Raw genomic sequence first — 19,538 nt, 5'->3', positions numbered from 1 at the left:
GGGAAAGTTTTAATAGCTTATTAATACGTTATGGTTGCCAGTTATTTATTTCTGATTTTGATTTTCATACATTTTGAAATTAAATTTTTCTTCATAAATTTCTACCTCTTTCTCATCGTTCAAACATTCGTGTATTTCATAAACTTGTGGATTTTATTTTGATCGCGCCATTTGAATTTCTCGCAATTGAAATCCGTCCGATTAAAAATATTCGAGAGCATATATATGACCGTTGGCCGAGTGCCTAGTTTTAGACAAATTTGCACTATAAAGTGTTCTGATCCAATATTGTATTATGTTTCATACATAAAGATCGGACTTTCGTGATTAAATCAGTCCTTTTTTTTTGTGTCAATTTTAGTTGAAAGTTTTCTCTCTGCTTGGCTCGAAAGTAGAGCAGCACACCGAAATGCAAACGCATACGTGGAGTCATTGGAGATAGCACGACTCACGACTCATTTAACACAATCGAATAAGAGCCTCGGAATAGAACCTTTGAAATTAAGCGGGGAACACTACGAAGGAGAGATAACTGACTGAACCGGAACGAGCTCATCGATGAAATTAATATAACCTACAGATATATAACGATTACACAGATAATTAACGATGAAATTTAGAGAGAGTAAAATTACGACGCGAAAGAAACGTCGTGCATCGTAATAATTGTATGCCATTATATATATGAATTATAATGAGCGTTAAGAGTCTCGCGTGTGGAAGAAATTCGTGCAACTTCAAAGTCGAGTTCTTAACTGCATTTAATTTACCCTGCCAGAGGCGTGTTTCTCAAACTCATCGACGTGTTGGCGCCTCGACGCGCGCTCGCCAGGGACTAAAGAGATTCTTGAAGAAAGTATCCTTACCATATGCAATATATTGTTTGATTCAGCGCCCCGTTCTACCTGTGCCTTTGTGTCGCCGGAGCAAACGAGGCGATTAAAAGACGTAGATTGCCGTCGCCGCGCGCGCGTCCGCCGAGGATTTAATATCGAAGCCATTCTAGCCCGATTTGAATATAAAGGTCACGTCGAGTCGTGTCACGGGCCTGTCGTCGCGCTACCTCAAAGCTGCATTTTAATCGGATCTATCGCCGACGGTAAGAATTAATCGAATTATCTGACAGCCTTCGACTGTCGTAAATAGCCTCGTCCGCGAGATTAAAGAAGATTTCGCGACGACGCCGCCATGGCCGGCCGGTATTTGTAAAAGCAGAAACAAGAAACGCCGTAACGAAGTTATACCCTCATCCGAACGAGATGACTCTGCCGGACTTATTTTATCCTTTTCCCGCTAACGCGTATTACGTCGTACCTCCTATAATGTATATTTTTATGCTATTTATTGCTTTATACCTTAATTATTGAGTAATGCGTAAATACGTAGAGAAATTTCCGATAGTAATGTGAATTGCAGTGAAATATCCGTTACATTTAAAATTCCTGACAGTGAAGAAACGCTGAATTTCACGACACGCTAAATGAGAAATAATATTCTAAATTATTCATCTTCTCCACTTCGAAGTATGTTTCTATTTAATTTTAACTATCAAGTCTCTACTTAATTTACTGTTTTGTCCGTGCCAAGATACGAAGCTGCGGCACTTTAATTTTTTAGGAATGAACTATATACTGCAACGAATGTAAAATAAACCGTTAAATGAACGAAGACTGAAATATTTACAGAGTGCAATTCAACTGGCGAAAAAATAACTGTCTCCAGCTTACAATACGATAAAGACGATAGTGCGATGTGAAAAAACGACATCAGTTCGGAATTCTTTTCCACCATCGTAATGATATCTTCATCGCGAAAGATGAAACTATGCTCGCTATTCATAAACATAATTTCCGACACATTTTAGAATTTCCTTCTCGCCATAACGATAATTATTCTCAATTGGTCTCGATACGGGATTAAATATCATCTAACTATATATCTAATATCCTGCTAATTTAGAACAAATCTTATCGAAAATAGAACAATAATGAAAATCGATCGCGTGATTTTGCAATCGTAATGTGATATATTAATGACTATTGGATTTCCATTTTTCTATCTATAAAAATACTTTTTCCGCTTAAATCATTTATTAAAGCTTTATTTTAAAAATGTTGAAAGTGGATTTTCATTTCAAATGAATTATTCATGCGTATCTTTTTAATCACATTTATAAAAAAAAAAACTCAATACCAATTATTATTATTACCATTTTTTGTTATCTTCTCGAAAGTGATATCGACAAAATGTAATATTCCTTTTATAATTATATTATTATTATCAAAAATGTTGCGCCTAAAAAGAGAGATCTCAAAATAAATTTTCTTTTTTTAAAACGGTCCGCAACTGAACTTTTTCAGTAGATTATATAACCAGTGACCATAAAACGCTTCAGATGAAATTTTTCTTCTACTTTCGAAGTTAGGATTTTTACATTTGTTTTGATACTTTGAACAATCAGATCAATCCTGTTTGATATTACTTACATCTCCTATTTAAAATTACAAATTTCTTTTGAAGACGACTGTAAACTTATTTAAATCTTAAAATAGAAAATTATTTATTTACCGCTTATTTTAGAGACGCAAAGTATATAGAAGTTTAATTCATACAAAATAAACCTCTCTCATAATCCTTCGGAACATATATAAATCTTGAAATTAAGGTTTAAAAGTAATTTAAAAAATTTCACCTCAGTCGGCGTAATTACGTCACTCCTCTTCTATCGCGATGGCGCACGTCCCGTGATCTCCTCGAGAAGCGGCCAGCAGCTGAGCGTTCTCTCCCCAATGGTATGAATCGTCAAGCGGTGAGCTTCGACAAATAGAGACAATTAAGCGGCTAATATGAGATGTCCCCACCTTGTGCACCGCTCTCACGGGAGGGCGGGGGGGGGGGGGAGGGGGGGAGACAGGCGGGAGTGGCGAGGTACGCACCGCGCAACAATACTACGGGACAGTGCAAACACCGGCGGGGAAAACCAACAATGTGCCTCGACCCGGAGGCCGCCTCCAGGGCTGCCGGTCCACCCGGGCCGCACACCCTCCCGCCCTGCGCACCACTCGTGTGTGCACGTGCGTGTGCGTTGATCGGAGACCCGGCAGACGAGCGGGCTGGTCGGCCGATCGTGACCGCGCATACGCTTCCGAAATTGCATTAAACGGCCGAACGAAAGCGTTAAATAATGCGACAATTATAAGCGACGGCGTATTATCGATGTACGCGCGCGCGCGGTCGGTGCTGTTTAATATACTTTCGCGTGGCGAACGGGATACGCGATCGCCGGATATACAGATATATGCATACCTAATGCGCGCGCCAGAGTAAATATCGATGACGCATTCAATTAGCGCGAATAAATATTGTCTCCGTAGAAAATGAACGAGACGTGCGCGCGCGCGTTTGACTCTCGCGCGTTAATTGGCCCTAGAAGCGGTGGTCCTGGGGAAAAAAAAAGAGGAGTGACGATCTTAATTAAGAGTTCCGCGGAATCGCGCATCCTTGCTCCCCGAACGGCCCGCGGGGATTCTGAAATTTCGAGGTTAAAATTTTTTAATGCGGTTAAACGTTAAGTTGCATATATACAATGTATACCTTTTTTTGTGCGTGAAAGGATTATTCCACTCTGCAGGTGATGATCGTGAAAAGCTGGAAAATCGCCGGAAAAGCTGAAAAGCATACAGTATCGCTTTTCATTTCTATTTTTTCGTAACGTGCAAAATTCGTGATCCATTAAAAATGATTCTTCTCAAGTTTCCTACGCATTTTCGTGTAAAACTAGAAAGAGAATATACATGTATTGTTATAACAAATATTATACGTGCTTGATACTTACTCCACTCTATTATATTCCGAGAAAAAAATATTGTTCTCACTTGCATAATAAAATAAAATAAAAGTAGGGAGAAAGAGGGTAAGATATTGAAGTAGGTAAGGTGATAATTTGCTAATTTTTCTAAACTAATAACGAGTTGGTGCTAAAGTTACTAGAGATTTTTTATGGTAATTTATTGTAATTTAATTTTAATCTACTAACATTAACAGATAATATAATAAGAAATATATTTTGAGTACATCCATATGTAATTTTATTTCTTTATAAAGAATCACAATTATAGAAAATGTATCTTCACTTTCTCTATAAAACTAACATATAGTGTATTTAAGAATGCATATAATAATATATTATTTAGTTAATGTATTATTTAATTAATGTATTATTTTAATTAATGTTTTATTTTAATCAATTTTATTTAAATTAATGTATTATTTTATAAATTAATTTGTATTATTTACATTTTTCATATTGCAATATTTTTTTTTAAAAAATACATAAATATGATGTATATACGATAAGATAATGAATTTAACGAAGATAACGAAATAATTATTTTTTTTGTTCTTGTCTGTAGATTTTATTTTCTTAATTATTAATTATTATAAATAATATTTTTTATTCATAAATACTATTTATTTGTTTTTTATTGTGTTATTCACGTTATAATAATGTAATAATATAAAAGATAAAAAATTTGTCTAATTTCTATTCATAAGACAATTACTATTCATAAGACAATTAGTTTTAATTGGTTTCTTCATTATATTTATATATAGGGGCAAGATAACGAAATGGACACATCCTTAAAAAAATTTAAATTATACAAAATTTTAATTTATTATAAACTTTTAAGTTTCTGCAAATGATAGGCAAGGTTTTAGCTAATGAGAAAAAAAAATTATTTCATTATTGATTATTGTTTTTATATTACCACTCAAGATCAGAGAAAATCAGAAAAAAATCGACAAATTTTAAGTTTGTCATTTTACATCCCTTTCCCCTACTTCAGTAATACATGTAGTTCATAGAATATTCAAATATGCTCATTTACATGTTCACTAAACTTAAAAGATTTCGACAAATTTGCTTCACGCATGACAAAGCGGACCGAACCGATTTCTCCTCCCCCCCCCCTCTCCCCGTTCAAAACAGTTGCGGTTTGTCTTGTGAAACGATCGGCGACTTGTCGCCGATCAAGCGTAGACATGAAAAATCGCTTTCTTGTGAATGATAATAATTTCGCGTCTAATCGAGGAGCTGTCGAATGCAGAGGGCGTCGGGAAGGCTATCGCCTTGAGGCAAAGATACGGTAATGAAATAATTGAGCGAAAAAGGATATATCCGCCGCGGGGGGCGGACGGGCAACTGTTCGATGCAACGAAATGCATAACAAATTCCCCCTGCACACGCGCGCGCGCACGTGGACGCTCCGGGCGACAATGGCGCGTGGGACGGAGGGAGAAAAACGCATGTGTATTACCTGAAACAGATCGCCCGAAGCGAAATCGGGTTGCAGGAAGGAGAAGAACAGAGGGAAAGAATCCGGACGAGAGGGATGGAATCGCACGACCGAGAGGAGAGAAAACCGGCTAAATCAACAGCCCGCGGCGAGCGCGGGGAAATATCCGCTCGCTCTTCTCGCGCTGTCATTTGCGCCCGATTTTTTTCTCTCCTCCCTCCTCTTTTTTCTTTTTTACCGCGTGCTCGTATTGGCATAAAAGGTACATAACGCGACGTCCCGCGGGTTCGATATTGACCGATGGGCGATAACTACGCCCGAAAGAGGGTGGCATCTTTTCTTCTTTCCCCGTTTCAAAGAACGGTACTTCGATAATCAATACGAACCGCTTCGTATTGATCCCGCTATATTAATTTCGCATATCATTGATTAATCCGTCCGATTAATGAAATGTTCAAACTTTGAAAGGCGACTAATTATAGATCGGTAGATTCGATATTTGAATCAGTAATATTTTCACTTTACTTATATATATATATATATGTTGTATATCAACTTAAAAAATTCATCATCATTTTTACCGTCCATGGATTCGTGAATATTTACGATCCGAGAACAAACGATCCTCGATGCCGCATTACATCGGAGTCGTTTTCGCGGCAACGCAATATCGCGCGAAACAAAGCAAAACAAAGGAGGAGAGGCATCCTGACGGGAAGTAAAAGCCATGAAGCTAATTCTACAAAACGGCCAACAATTTCGCAGCCGTGGCCCATCCACCGAAGCTCTTATATCCGTTAACGTCAGTCCGCCGGCGAATTTTTTTGTGGGGAAAAACAGTACGAAGGGGTTAGGAGTTGGTGGTCGGGAAGCGGGGGGAGGGGGTGCAGCGTGGTACGGGACGCGCGATTTTCCATCTACGGCTTATCAGACGCTACAAGGTTTCCCTTTTCGTTCGCCGGCGAAATTTCTTCAGCCGGCGGGAAACGTCAAACGTAAATTCAGAAGCTTCGAAATTAATTCTGCGCGGCGCGATTGTGCCAGCGTTCACGTGTCTTGAATATTTAGCGTCGAAAGATATTCCCAGCCGTTATCAAAGCTTTCGCATCCCTCAACGTCAATCCGGCAACGTCTCATATTGGGCGGGAAACGAGACAGGCGGGAAAGGGAATATCCGATTTTTCCGGCCGTGGTTAAATCTCGCGGTACGAGCGTTTCCTTTTTCTTGCCTAATGTTTTTCCTGCATAATGCAACACTTTGCGCGAAGAGCTTACGCGTCAACGTGAGAGATCGGCGCAGTGATTATATGCGGTAACAGAAGACAAGGAATTCATCGGAAAGTCGATCCCTCTCGAGATTGATAAACGCGTAATCGCGATAATTATCGATGACGCTTGTGCGAAACGTTTTCACCGTTGAAAGGCGTTTTGTAGACGCCGCTTTCGTATCTCTCAGTGTCCATTTTGCCGAGCTTCTCGCAAGAAAAGACAGAAATAGGAGGAAAACGTGAGCGCGCCGAGCTTCGGACATTTCAATGCAAAAGCATCTCGCCACGAGCATCCTGGCTGCTTATTTTCCTGCTGCTTTCGAACCTTCTCCATTAGTCTCGAACGTTTCTTCGCCTCTCTCCCCCCGCCACTCTCGCCGCGTCCTCCCTTTTTCTCGCAGCAAATAACCGACGAGTCGTAGAGACGGAGGAGGAGAAAAGCGCGGAAACCTTACGTTCTCTCTGCGTTCCTGAATGGATTTTTTGGGAACTTCCGGTTCGACGTTTTCGTTTGCTTGTTGCGCACAGTAAATGAATCACGACAGATCCAGAGCGCAGCATACAAATTCGAATCACAATCGAATAATTATTGTAATCGTTTCCATATTATCGTTTCCATATTAGTATTTTATTTTAATTGGTTTTATCTTTGTTTTATTTTTTTAATTTATTTTTCATTTCGATTGTATTTATAAAATATGAAACACGGGCGAGAAGTAACCCCGCGGCGAAGTCGACGAACTCGCAGTATCGTAAAAGTCATTCGAATTTATATTGGAAGACGTCGATTCTTTTATTTAAGCGAGCCCATTTCATACATCTTAATATCTGATGATATTTATGCCGACAACATCTCGAACAACATCGGGAAAGCTTCCTACGGAAAATAAATTGCGGGACGACGCAACCGCGAGAGATGCTTGCTCTGACAAGATGCATTTTATACTTAAAATAGATATCTCGTTTAATTAAGCGCCGATTCAACGTCAATTATATTCGATTATTATATTCGAAACCGATAGATTCTTATGTATAATTACGGAAAATGCTTCCAGAAAGATCTGATAATCATTATTTGAATGTTTCCCAGCTTCAAAGAGCGATTCCTCCAGGATATTTTCCAGAAGGAGTCGCATTGCAACTTATGTGATGATAATCTTGAGTTTGTGCCCGTATCTCCGCATCTCGCATTTGAAGACATCATCCCCCGAGAAAGCGATACTCTGTCTCTCTCTCCCCCTCTCTCTCTCTCTCTCTCTCTCTCCCTCCCCCCCTCTCTCTCTCTCTCTCTCTCGTAGGCTAATCGTCTCTCGCGACGTTTACACCGGCCTCATAGAACGCATCTTGAGTCTTGCGGTAATACAGTATGAGAGTAAAGCTCCTTAGGGATGTCTCTCAGGATGCCGGGAGGCATTTGTGTTCGCTACTCCACGTGCATCTTCTCTGCGCTGGTCGAATTCGAGTAAATAATGCACCAATGGACGTGCATGTAACTTGCACTACATAACTGTCCACACTAGCCTTCTAAGCGGAACTTTTTTAATCTATTGTACTCCCAACATAGCAACGCAATAAATAATTTAATAAAGTTAATAATTTATAAGTATATTTTGAGAGAGACAGAGAGAGAGAGAGAGAGAGAGAGAGAGAGAGAGAGAGAAGCATACGAATGTAGCCGAAATATAGATTCCTGGTGAAATATGAAAAACTGTCGCAGATAAAAATTGAATAAAATGTTTGTAGACTTTATTATTACAATATGCTTTATTACACATTTATTATATAGAAGGTTTTTATTAAAAGGAATTGACATGCGGACAATAAAAAAAACTCCTGTTAAAATGCGCGCACAGATTAATACTGGAATTCCTCTCGCAGCTATTTGCACGCTACGGCAATATGACATTCATGTTAAACATCGATGTTTGAAATCCAATAGAAAACGTTTTGAACGGTAGTTAAATATCTGCCAGACATGAAAAAAAACACGGGGACGACAAATTGACAGATTGATTTGCAAAAAAAAAAAAAGAGCGTTCCCATTTGCTAATGCCCGACATCGTTACTCCACCCTTGCGCTTCCTCCTCACGGCGGAACTTTTTCGCAATTTGTGCGCGTGTAGGCATAAGGTTCTGTAATGAGTTACACCAGAGATGGAGAATAAGGGATGAAAAACGGCAGAATGGTAGAGGATATAATAAAACTCGCGGCGAAATTAGTCCTCGAACGGGGCGGCAGGTCAGCCGGCAGGTCGGCCGGCAGGCGGAAGCTTTTTAATTGTGATCCCATTGGGAGCGGCCTCTACCTCGTTAATAGATTTTTTTTTCTATCTGCGAACTTTACAACGCCCGGTAGTAACTGGTAACTCACGCTGAAGAAAAGAAAGAGAGAATCCGCATTTCTCCGAAATTATCGCACGGATACATGAATGTACCGGGGGTTGTTTATCCTCCCCCCCCCCCCTCTCCCCCCATGTACCTCCATTGTGATGTTCGCATCAAAAACGAGCAATTTTGTTGCGAAAACGCACAAACGCCGAAAATATCAGTCGTTTATCCTCGCGAGCTTTTTCGTTTGTATTGTTTTTTTGCTGACATCTCGTTTACATACGTTTGTCGTGTCTGAATCACTCATTTTCGGAATAGCATAAGTACTGTTTCGCCGAATGCGCCACGATAATTTTAGTATTATCAACTTATTTTTTATTTTTCGCTCACAAAGCATGCTTTAGAATAACAAATTTCCCCCTCCCGTCCCCTTTCCGCCATTCCTCTATCATTTCCCATATCTCTTCCCCATTCGCGGTCGCGTAGAATCGGCCGTATTGCGTATTTGCGCGTGCTCGCCAAAACAAAACTATGTGAATTATTTCGATTCCATGTATACCGTGCCTTTGTAACATGATAGGTTTTCGACGTTACATCGATGCCTGCGGCCGATGTAACATCCTCGGATTTCCAGCCTTCCTCTTTCCCCCGTCCTCTTTCGCGCACATGCCACGCTCGCTTTGTTCTCGTTCTACAAGTATTCTGAAGAAGTACGATCAAATATGCAAAAGATCAGTCATTCGCTTGAATTATAAACTAGTACGATTACAATAAACGTCGAAATATGATATGAAATATGTCTCTCATGGAAGATGTAAGATGAACGATTAATCTTAGAGAAGAAACCTTTAATGTTGCATGTCTGACTGACTCATTTTTACATTTTGCTCATTAAAATAAAAGAATTAATATTATTTTTTTATTTAAAAAAATAATTATTTAACCGTACTGAATTTCAGTAAATCATTTTTTAATTATCTCTTAATGCTTTCAACTCGTTTTCTACTTGTTAATATTTAAACAAAAATGAGAAATGTATATGTTTTTAATTTTTTTATCGAATATTTAACTTTTCCGCAAATTATAAACAGATTATTGAAAAATATAAATAGCACGTCATTTGAAAATGGCATTTAATACATTTTCTTACATATATTTTAAAGATTCTTTTACAATCAATTAAAAATAAAATAAAGTTTTATATAAAAGTTCATTGAATGATAAACTACAGTGCAGAAATAGCAAACTATTTATTCACACAATAATTATTTTCAACACAGTCTGAATATAACTAATTGATTGACGTTAATGAGTTAATGTTTCCTATATTTTTAGTAAAGATCTAAATATATAATGTAATGGTATCTCTTCTTTTTCTATCCTTCTCTCTCTCTCTCTCTCTCTCTCTCTCTCTCTCTCTCTCTCTCTTTCTCCACAAAGTGCGGCAAAGGGGCAGAGCCGATCACGATTTTTCTGCAATAAAGACAATAGTTTCTCGCGAGAATCGCTACTCGCATTTACCGCAACTTTTCGCACGCGGAATATCGATAGGCATTTCATCGATCGAGCAATGATACTCGAAATCGTAGCCAGCGAGCGTCGCGCGAAGGTACATAACAGTCTGCTGGGTTGCGCATTCGGTTGGTGACCACCGCATCGACTCGCGCGTGAATTATTTCGGTTTCGCATACGACGCGGCTTTGTAACGTAATAGGTTTTCGACGTTACAACCGCGTCCGCGGCTGAGATATCGGGTTTCCAAATTGTGCCCGCACGGCAACCGTGATACTAAACCTACCTACCTCTCTCTCCCCGCCCCCTCCCCTCCTTCTCTCCTTCCTCTTCTATCATTCTATCTCCCTTCTGTTTCTCTCCCTTCCGCTCCTCCCCCCCCCTCTCTCTCTCTCTCTCTCTCTCTCTCTCTCTCTCTCTCCGTCCCCTTCCTATCTCCCTCTCTCTTTGTGCCTTTTTTTTCTATCCGTTCTATTTTATCCGGACTGCGGAGCGGAGTCGAGCCGCGTACACATACCGGATACACGGCCGCCACGAACACGCGTAACGACATTCGATTCGAGCCTGGCACTCATGATTCAGTGATACTTGCCGAACGGGGTCGCCGAGCATTTGGTCAACCCAGACGGCCGAGCCAGACTATGTGTCGCCTGTATTTTCGAATGCACCAAAATGTCATGGATCCCGACGTGCGTCCCTTCTGTTGACTCTATCGAGAGAAATTAGAACTGCCAAGGCTCGAATAAGCTTTCTAACTCTGTCTTTATTATACGTTACGAGAATCCATTTAGCAGATCTAATCCCATCAACAGTAATCGAAACTTACTTGTTCTGTCTGTCACTATACAGGTATTATATTTAGTTAAAAGAGAAGATAGGAAATAAATTAAATAATAGAAAGTAACAAGTGACATTTTTCGACAAGTAGGATCTTAGGCGCTTAATAATTTCTTTTTTAAATTTTTATGTATGTATAGAAGAGAAGATGATATTATGGTCTTTCATTTACATTTTGTACAATAATTTTGTTAATAATCAATATTTTAAATTGAAAACTTATTTAGCAATTCATCAAAATGTTGTTCAATAGATTCTAGACTCAAATTGTGAAATTTTTATTACAGTGAATATTATTTATAAAAATGTAGCGACACTGCATAATGGGTCGAAAGGAATAGGGATGGTAATATGAGCCATCACGAAAATAAATTTAGACAAATTGGTTTTATTTAAAGAAGACTCAGTATTTTGTTATAAAATTATATTATTGTTTAAAATAAGCTATTAGAGAAAAAGAACTGTAATATAAGTTTTAAAAATAGATATAAATATGTGGACTTCAATTACAAGATAGACAAACTGCGAAAAGCACAGATTTAATTTTTCCAAAAATCTTTGATTTTTTTAATTTTTTAATTGAGTTAAATTATTATCGAAGAATTACTTCAATATGAAAATCTCGAAAGCAGTCATATTACCAGCACGCTTAAAAGATTTTGTTAACAAGATACTATTATCCAATTTCACATAACTCAAAATGTATATAGTCGACTAAAATGTTATATAACAAAAAAATAATCAAATCTATATAGATTCATGTGGTAATATGCTCAAGATTAAAAAGAATGAACAAGTATATATAATTGAAAGCTAAAATGTACTTTGGAAAAATGTTGAAATGCTCGAAAGTATTAAAAATGACTTGTAATAAACGTCGACTATTGTATATCGACATATTAGCATTATTCCATAATGGCGGGCTACTAAACAAATGATTCTATAAGTAATTAATAAAATTTATCACCTGATAATTATATCACGAATAGCCATATCTACATAGTATCCATAATCACCTTTTCTTCTAAATGCAAGACAATTGTTTATATCACCAACTACGTGCTATAATTTTTTTGGATAGACTTGTAATGTAATGGCTCAAAGTCATAACTAAAATTTCCTCTTTAATCGATAATCAAATATGATAAATTAAACGCCATCAAATGTCAACTTTATTTAACTAATATTTTACATTTCTTTTTTCTTTAAAGTAGAAAAAAACTGATGGAAATACTTTAGAAAATATATATTGATAAAAATATATTAGAAGATGTGTATCAAAATTAGAATCCTTTTATTTAAAAAATTTATAGAAACGGTTTTACCGAAACTGTGATAAATTTACATTGACATTTGACGTGTACACAAATGGAAACGCGTGTACCTATTAATGTTCTTTGGTCGATTATCTATCTCTTCCAATAATATTTATTCCTAATTTATATTACAAGCAAATGAGGATGACGATCGGTGGAACCGGCCAAAACCAGTCGTTCTTTGTATTCGACGAGCTTTTATTTATTCAATGAGAGAGAGAGAGAGAGAGAGAGAGAGAGAGAGAGAGAGAGTGTGTGTGTGTGTGTGTGTGTGTGTGTGTGTGTGTGTGTGTGTGTGTGTGAGCCTACATAGGAAAATTTATGTTTTTGCGAAAAACGTAAAAGCATTATACATATACGAGAACGCGGGTTTGTCCGACCGCATTTAATAAATGGCGGTCGTGCTCGCACAGAAATGTATTGCTCGCGTAATCGTTTATACCTGCTTTAAAAAGTTATAGTTCCTTCCTACGTCAAAAAAATTCTGTCTCGCAGACGCGGAAACGACGAGGTACACAATTGCATAATTTACGGCGGAAACAAGAAAGCGGGGAAACTCCTTTTTTAATCTCGTCCGGACATGAATAAATTCACGTTTTAGCAAACACCAGCCAGATAATATACAGGGCTGAAAGCGCGAATTTGTTTTGTCACTAAGCTCTCGCGAGCTTAACGTGTACCTACGTGATTTCGAATTCAGGTGCGTTTACACAAAAGCCGCACATATCCCTACTAGAGTAGTCCTTCCTAAACAAATCTGGCATCGTAATGATTAAAATATTACCGGATCAACCTCTCGCGTCCCTTTTATCAAATGGAAGTTTCAGAAATTTTTCAAAAGGGTCCGCAATGCGAAATGACTTGCGACTCTTATTACATTCGTAGGGCACTTAATTTTCACTGAATCCGCGGCATGCATATTTAAACATTTCCGCGATACCGCAGCGGGATGCGAAGTAATGTTTTATCAGTTCGGCCATTGTGCTCACTTTTGAATCGCAGTTCTGGATGTTTAAACAGCGGTAAAATTTTGGGAAATTCACGTATGCATTTGAACGCACTGCATTGTTACGATTCGATCATTGCGAGAGCAAAAGGAAAACCGAGGAAAAACTCGTTTTTTTTTTTTCATAGAGAATAAGCGTATCAATTTCCGAAAATGTTTCTTCGCTATATATCGAGAGAGTATTCTTCATTGTGCACCTTTGATCTACGTGATCCACATTCTGTCTCGGAACTCCTCGCAGACCAAAACTTTCTCGTCGTAATGTCATAAGCTCCCGTGAAAAAGTTTCCGCTTTTCCCGGCAGGAAACGGCGCGACGAAGTCGCCGTGCAAGTCGTAGATTCGCGATTTTGTTACTTCATTATTTCTTCGAGCAAGTTCACGCTCCAATCGCAATGAGGGAAGTTCAAGCTTAATGTTGCCTCGTAGAATTTTATCGATCGTCATTACAATAAACGCTGGCTCGCTTCGGGATTCTATTATCGACATTTATTATTAAAGACGTACATATCTGCGGGACATGGAATACATTATGAAACATTATTTTATACTCTAGATTATGTGTTTTATAAGTAACAAAATAAAATACTACGATTACACCACGTTTTTCGTTATTATTTTTTTGCATAGAATATTTTTATGCAATAATAATAATAATAATAATAGTAATGTTTGTTTAATCTTAACAAAAGATCCGCGCAGAAATGTACCTTACTTCTCGGGAAAGTTTTCTTCGATAACACGTGCATTTATTCTCGCAACGTCGTGCCGTCTCGTGTTATCAGCGCAGATAACCCGTCGCGATGCGTGACGCTGCGGGCTACGTTCTCGCTTAAAATTTAATTCGAGCTCAAAGCCTTGGCTTTATGTCAGTTCGGCGGCTGTGATTGGTTGGCACCTAAGTTTAAGCTCACAGGCTTTAGTTCACCCCCGACAGCGAATGTGTGTGTGTGTGTGTGTGTGTGTGTGTGTGTGTGTGTGTGTGTGTGTGTGTGTGTGTGTGTGTGTGTGTTGCGTGCGCGTGTGTCGGCATTTAAGTGGGTATGTGACGCCCGCGTATACAGCGTAAACCGGGTCATCCCGTCGATGTTCGTAATCCGCTCTCCACAATAAATTTGCGTACATCCGCGTGATTGTTCAAAACAATGTTGTTTTCGCGTGTGAAACGTGCTCGTTGGATCCGACAGAAATACGGGCGCTCGTGTAAGATTTGTTCAAGCGCGGCATCGCGTTACGTTTAGCACAGTGACGCTTACGTCAAAAGCTACGTATATACGTTTCTCTAATTTACGTCTTGTATTTATTAAAGGAAAATTGAAATTTCAATAAAATAAATTTTCATATTAAAAATTAGGAGTATTTATCGAGGAAAAATATCGGTCTGATTGATTCAGTTTTTTGAAGGCTAGGCGATTTCGTATTAATTAACTATAGTTATATATATATATATATATATATATATATATATATATATATATTACCTATCGAAGATTAAATTTATGAAAGGGACACGTGCATTTAATCATAATGTAAGTAAATATGATTTAATTATGTTTACGATAAGCAGATTTAATCGCGTTCATCGAACCATAGTCATCGCGGGAGGTGCATCGCCGCATGCGACGTTGGGAATTATCGGCACAAGGACGGGAGATAATATACCACTAGATAATGTATTGCGTGAAAATTACATGGTACCCGGTTAACGCCGGTGTAACCCATTTAAAAGATCTCATTGCAGATACCACGAGGTGATAATGTATGAACAGATTGCTTTTGTTTTCGCGGGCAGTTCATTTTCGTCGCTTTGTCTAATGCCTTAGCCGCAAAGAATCCCTTTGGTGTTTATGCACTTGTGCGCAGGTCCACAACGATTCTACTCTACACCTCCTGTTATCTTTGTGCTACTAATTTTACCTTGTTCTGCAAGATTACATATTGAACGCGGGCGACAAAATATTAATCGCATAAAATCATAAAGCAATTTAGTTTCACGAGTCATTATTACACATTTAAAAGTTTTTACAATATTAACAGCTAGAATGGAAAATACGAGTTTTGCAGAAAAATTTATTTTTTTACTTAAAAATTAATTTTTTACATACCTCGCAGACAAAAAGAAGACTAGAAGGCAGATTAGAATGAATTTAATAGACGTTGCGGCGTGAAGCGTCTAATTTTCGCAATCACGTAGTGATTTTAAATTGTTTGCCGATTCTCTTCGCGGTCTCGTTTACGGCTCGTTACTGGTTTGCTTTTCCACCTGTGCGGACAATTTGCGGATAATGATCGTAACGGCGCGGTCAAAAAGTTCGCCGCGCTCTCTCGACGGGGACGCCGGCGACCAAAACGATAATTTATGAAAACGTCGCTTTCGGTCGCTCTGCGCGGTTGCGCGCCTACACGTCGCAATGCTCTCTCGTGGGCGTCGTTAGCGGAGTGCCGTGCCACGTATTTACGCACTAGAGAAATCAATAAACCATGCTCCGGGAAACGGGTTTAGACGAGCGAGACCGTGTCAGACGCCAGCCGAGAGAGAGAGAGAGAGAGAGGGGGGGGAGGGAGGGGGTGGAAGGGTAAAACTGAGCGCGTGGCGCGCGCTCTTCGCACGCTATCCAGCTATTAGACAATGCAAATAGTATCGTCGTCCTGTGATCGGCAATTTGGATCTCCATACCACACCTTCGACGAAAACTCTCTTTTTTGCGTAGTCACGATGGATCAGGGTTATATTTTGTTTCTCTTTGTCTTCAAAACTACGTTCAAAAATATCTCAAACATTCTTTTCTAGCCTACCTTTCCTCTCTCTTTCTCTCCATTCAAAAAATTTACGTAAATTACTAAATTTGGACGTCCGAGGATCATTTTCGCAATATCACCCTCCGCATTTTCCGTCGTTTCGCAAAACGACAAGGTAAAAAACTGGTTATTATTACGATACGTAATATCTGTGACTCGCAATATAATCCGATATGAGCGAAACCGAATGGAATATGTGGATTTACGCTGTGCTGGATGTTTACGCAAGATGTCAACATGTGAAAACAGAAGATTACGAATTTGCATTCTGAAATGTTCGACGTCGACGTCGCGGGGGTAGCGATCGGATTAAAATACAAAAGCGGAGAGAGCGCGATTCGACGAAATGGATTACATTTAGAGACGCGGGGGGACATTTGTGTAAAAGAAACAAAATCCATGCGGGAGAACGGAGATCGACGTTGCAAATTATCATATCGAGATAGTCATCGTGTGCAAAATAATGACGGGTTTTCAGGCAGATTATTAAGCTCTGATCGAGATTCCCTCATCTCGCGACGGATCGATATCGCATTTAAAATTGTTGTTTACTCCAGACACGGTTCTAGTGTTAATAATTCACGCCATTAATAACTCACGCGTAATGGGAAAATCATGATAGATTTACGTACAGACGTACATATATCCGGGCGGGAGACGGCGGAGAAATAACGTGGAAGCACGAGAAATGGTCTCTCGTCTCTCGCGTCGTCTCATCTCACCTCGTCTCGCGTTATTAGTGCCGAGGTTCATCGAGCGACGAAGCATCAGAATTGTCGTGGGTCGAGGAAGGGTGGACTTTAACGGCGGTTCTCTCGTTAAAATGCGAATACTCGACTTAACGTAAGCCATCCGGCTTAACGATTAAGTAAATACGTCCGACGGAGAATGAGCGAGGTGACCGATCAAGCGGAGGAATCAAGATGGTTTATGTCTACCTGCAGGGGGAGAGAGTGCTTATGCCGTCGTTAGTCTTAACACCGTGATTTATACTTAATATATTTAAGAAGAATTCGTAATCTATCAGAATCTTTTTTTATTTAATATTAAATATCCGAATAATTAAGTATTTAGTTGCAATTTTGAGGAAAAAAATCCAAATCAGTATCAAGATTTCTTACTATTAATATTATTTTTTAAATAATCTTCTTTATAATGCTTCACAAATTTATAAATTGCAAAGAATAAAAATGCCAAGAAATTATCATATGATTGGAAACCTTGAAAACTTTTTTGAGCATATAGGAAATACTGTATATAAATAAATATATTATAGAAATTCAAGAAAGACAATCTTTAAAATCTTTAAAAATAAAAAAATAAAAAATAAAAAAAGAAGACTTAACGATTTTTTTTCATTAAAAAAATTATAAGGAAACGATACAAAACATTTTAATTATTTTCATTCCTTTAGTAATGTTGTAAATTGACAAAAGAATATTTTAAATTCACCATTAATTCTCTATCACTTTCTTTCAGAACCATTCCATTTGTTCATTACCTTTATTAATCTTTTTAATTGTTCAACAATTGTTCAATAATTGTTCATGCAACTTTCATATAACTTTCTACAAACTTCTACAAACTTATATATTTAATTCGCGCTCTTTGTTCCTCCTAATTGTTTTTTAATAAAATTTATTTATAGTTTTATTATGATAATGTAGATATTTCTTACATTGTGAATAAATATTAAATATAAATATTACAGAGAAAAACATAAATTTATTCGCAACAAAAAATTTAGGATTCTTTATAAAGTCTTAAAGTCTTCAGTTTTCTAAATTACGATATATTCATAATAATGAACTTCTGAATTTGATATAGATTTAATTATGGATAATTTATTAAATAATCGTTAAATATTTATTTCTTTAATTCTAAGTAATTTTTAAAATGGCTTCTCTACGAAACGTCTATTCGTTAATATGCTATCCGAAAGGTTTGAATTCGGATGATTTTAAATGTTAATGATTGCAAATATTTAAAAATGGAATGAGAATATTTATTACTGCATCGGCTATAGAATGATAAAGTCGTTGATGCAAAGGTGACTTATCAAAGAGAGAGAAACTCGGGAAACTATAGATAAAACAGTGCGCTTGGGTACATTTAAATGTTTAGAGAGAAAACGATGATGACGTATTACGTACACCTTTGAAGCGGGCAAAACGGCGAAGCGAAATTTATAATTACGGGAAGCGGAGGTCGATCGTAGGAGAAGCCCGCGAGAAAAGTCGTTAGAGAAACGTCCACACGAGAACTTGAAGTGAGACGATTCCGGCGGGGCGATTTCCATCGACAAAAGCGTTCCGCTTCTCAAACAAAGGCGTCCGCATTTAATTGCGAGCCGGCCGCGTTTTCAGCAGGCCGCCTGTTGTGGTCTCTCTCTCTCTCCCGCATTGCGGAATACGGATCGCGGTGCGACGACGTCCGGGTCCGAACCGTTTCCGGAGACGCGAGCTTGCGTCGAAACGTGCAAATAAACTTCGTAACTTCGGATCGCGCCCGGCGCGAATTCGCGCGAAACGTCTATGCGTTTCCGCGACGATGGAGATTGCGTCGACGATTTAAAACCCATGTAAGAGGTGCATCGAAATTCCCGATGATAACGCCGGTGCGAAATCGATTTTCTCTATCGATGGGATCATTGCCGTTGCTGGACCGATTTTCAGATGCGGGAGACGAAAAACTGGGACACGTGAGGAGTATCTGCACATGAGCGAAAAGACAAACGCAACGCAATAATGACATCACTGTAAGAGAAGTGAGAAGGAGGGGGGAGAAAGAGAGATGGAGTCCTCAACGAGTAGTATCGCGTAGCTACTTAAAAACTTTCGGAGCTTGTCTTGTGTCCTTACTAGCTGGCACCTTGCTTACTTAGCTCGGGTCCGCAACTTACCTTCTCTCGCAGCTTCTCCATTGCTTCCCGTCCTTTCCCCTTTCCCGCTTCTCACCCCTTTCCCATCCCTCGGTACCTCTCTCTCGGTGGCTTAAGTCGAAGTTTACCTTTGTTCCCGGCGCTGTCAGTCCGATATAGTTTTCGGCTACTATCGCCGCTTCGCCGCCGGTGCATCTGTTACTATGCGCACCGGGACGTTGTAACGATATTAATCCGCTTTAGCGATGCATTTTGAAAAGGAAGGATAATCGGCGAAATCGCCGCGCTCGTTGCG

General features: G+C 38.7%; 1 protein-coding gene across 1 annotated transcript in view; it reads left to right on the top strand.

Annotated features, from left to right (window-relative positions):
- LOC105429350 (uncharacterized) overlaps positions 1-19,538 on the top strand; it is a 225,331-nt gene that overhangs the window by 168,232 nt on the left and 37,561 nt on the right. The window lies entirely within an intron of this gene.

Source organism: Pogonomyrmex barbatus, unplaced genomic scaffold (assembly GCF_055798465.1).
Source record: "Pogonomyrmex barbatus isolate J1 unplaced genomic scaffold, ASM5579846v1 scaffold17, whole genome shotgun sequence".
Classification (NCBI taxonomy): domain Eukaryota; kingdom Metazoa; phylum Arthropoda; class Insecta; order Hymenoptera; family Formicidae; genus Pogonomyrmex; species Pogonomyrmex barbatus.
The sequence above is the reverse complement of the archived record's forward strand: the minus strand, read 5'-3'. Positions and strand labels throughout refer to the sequence as shown.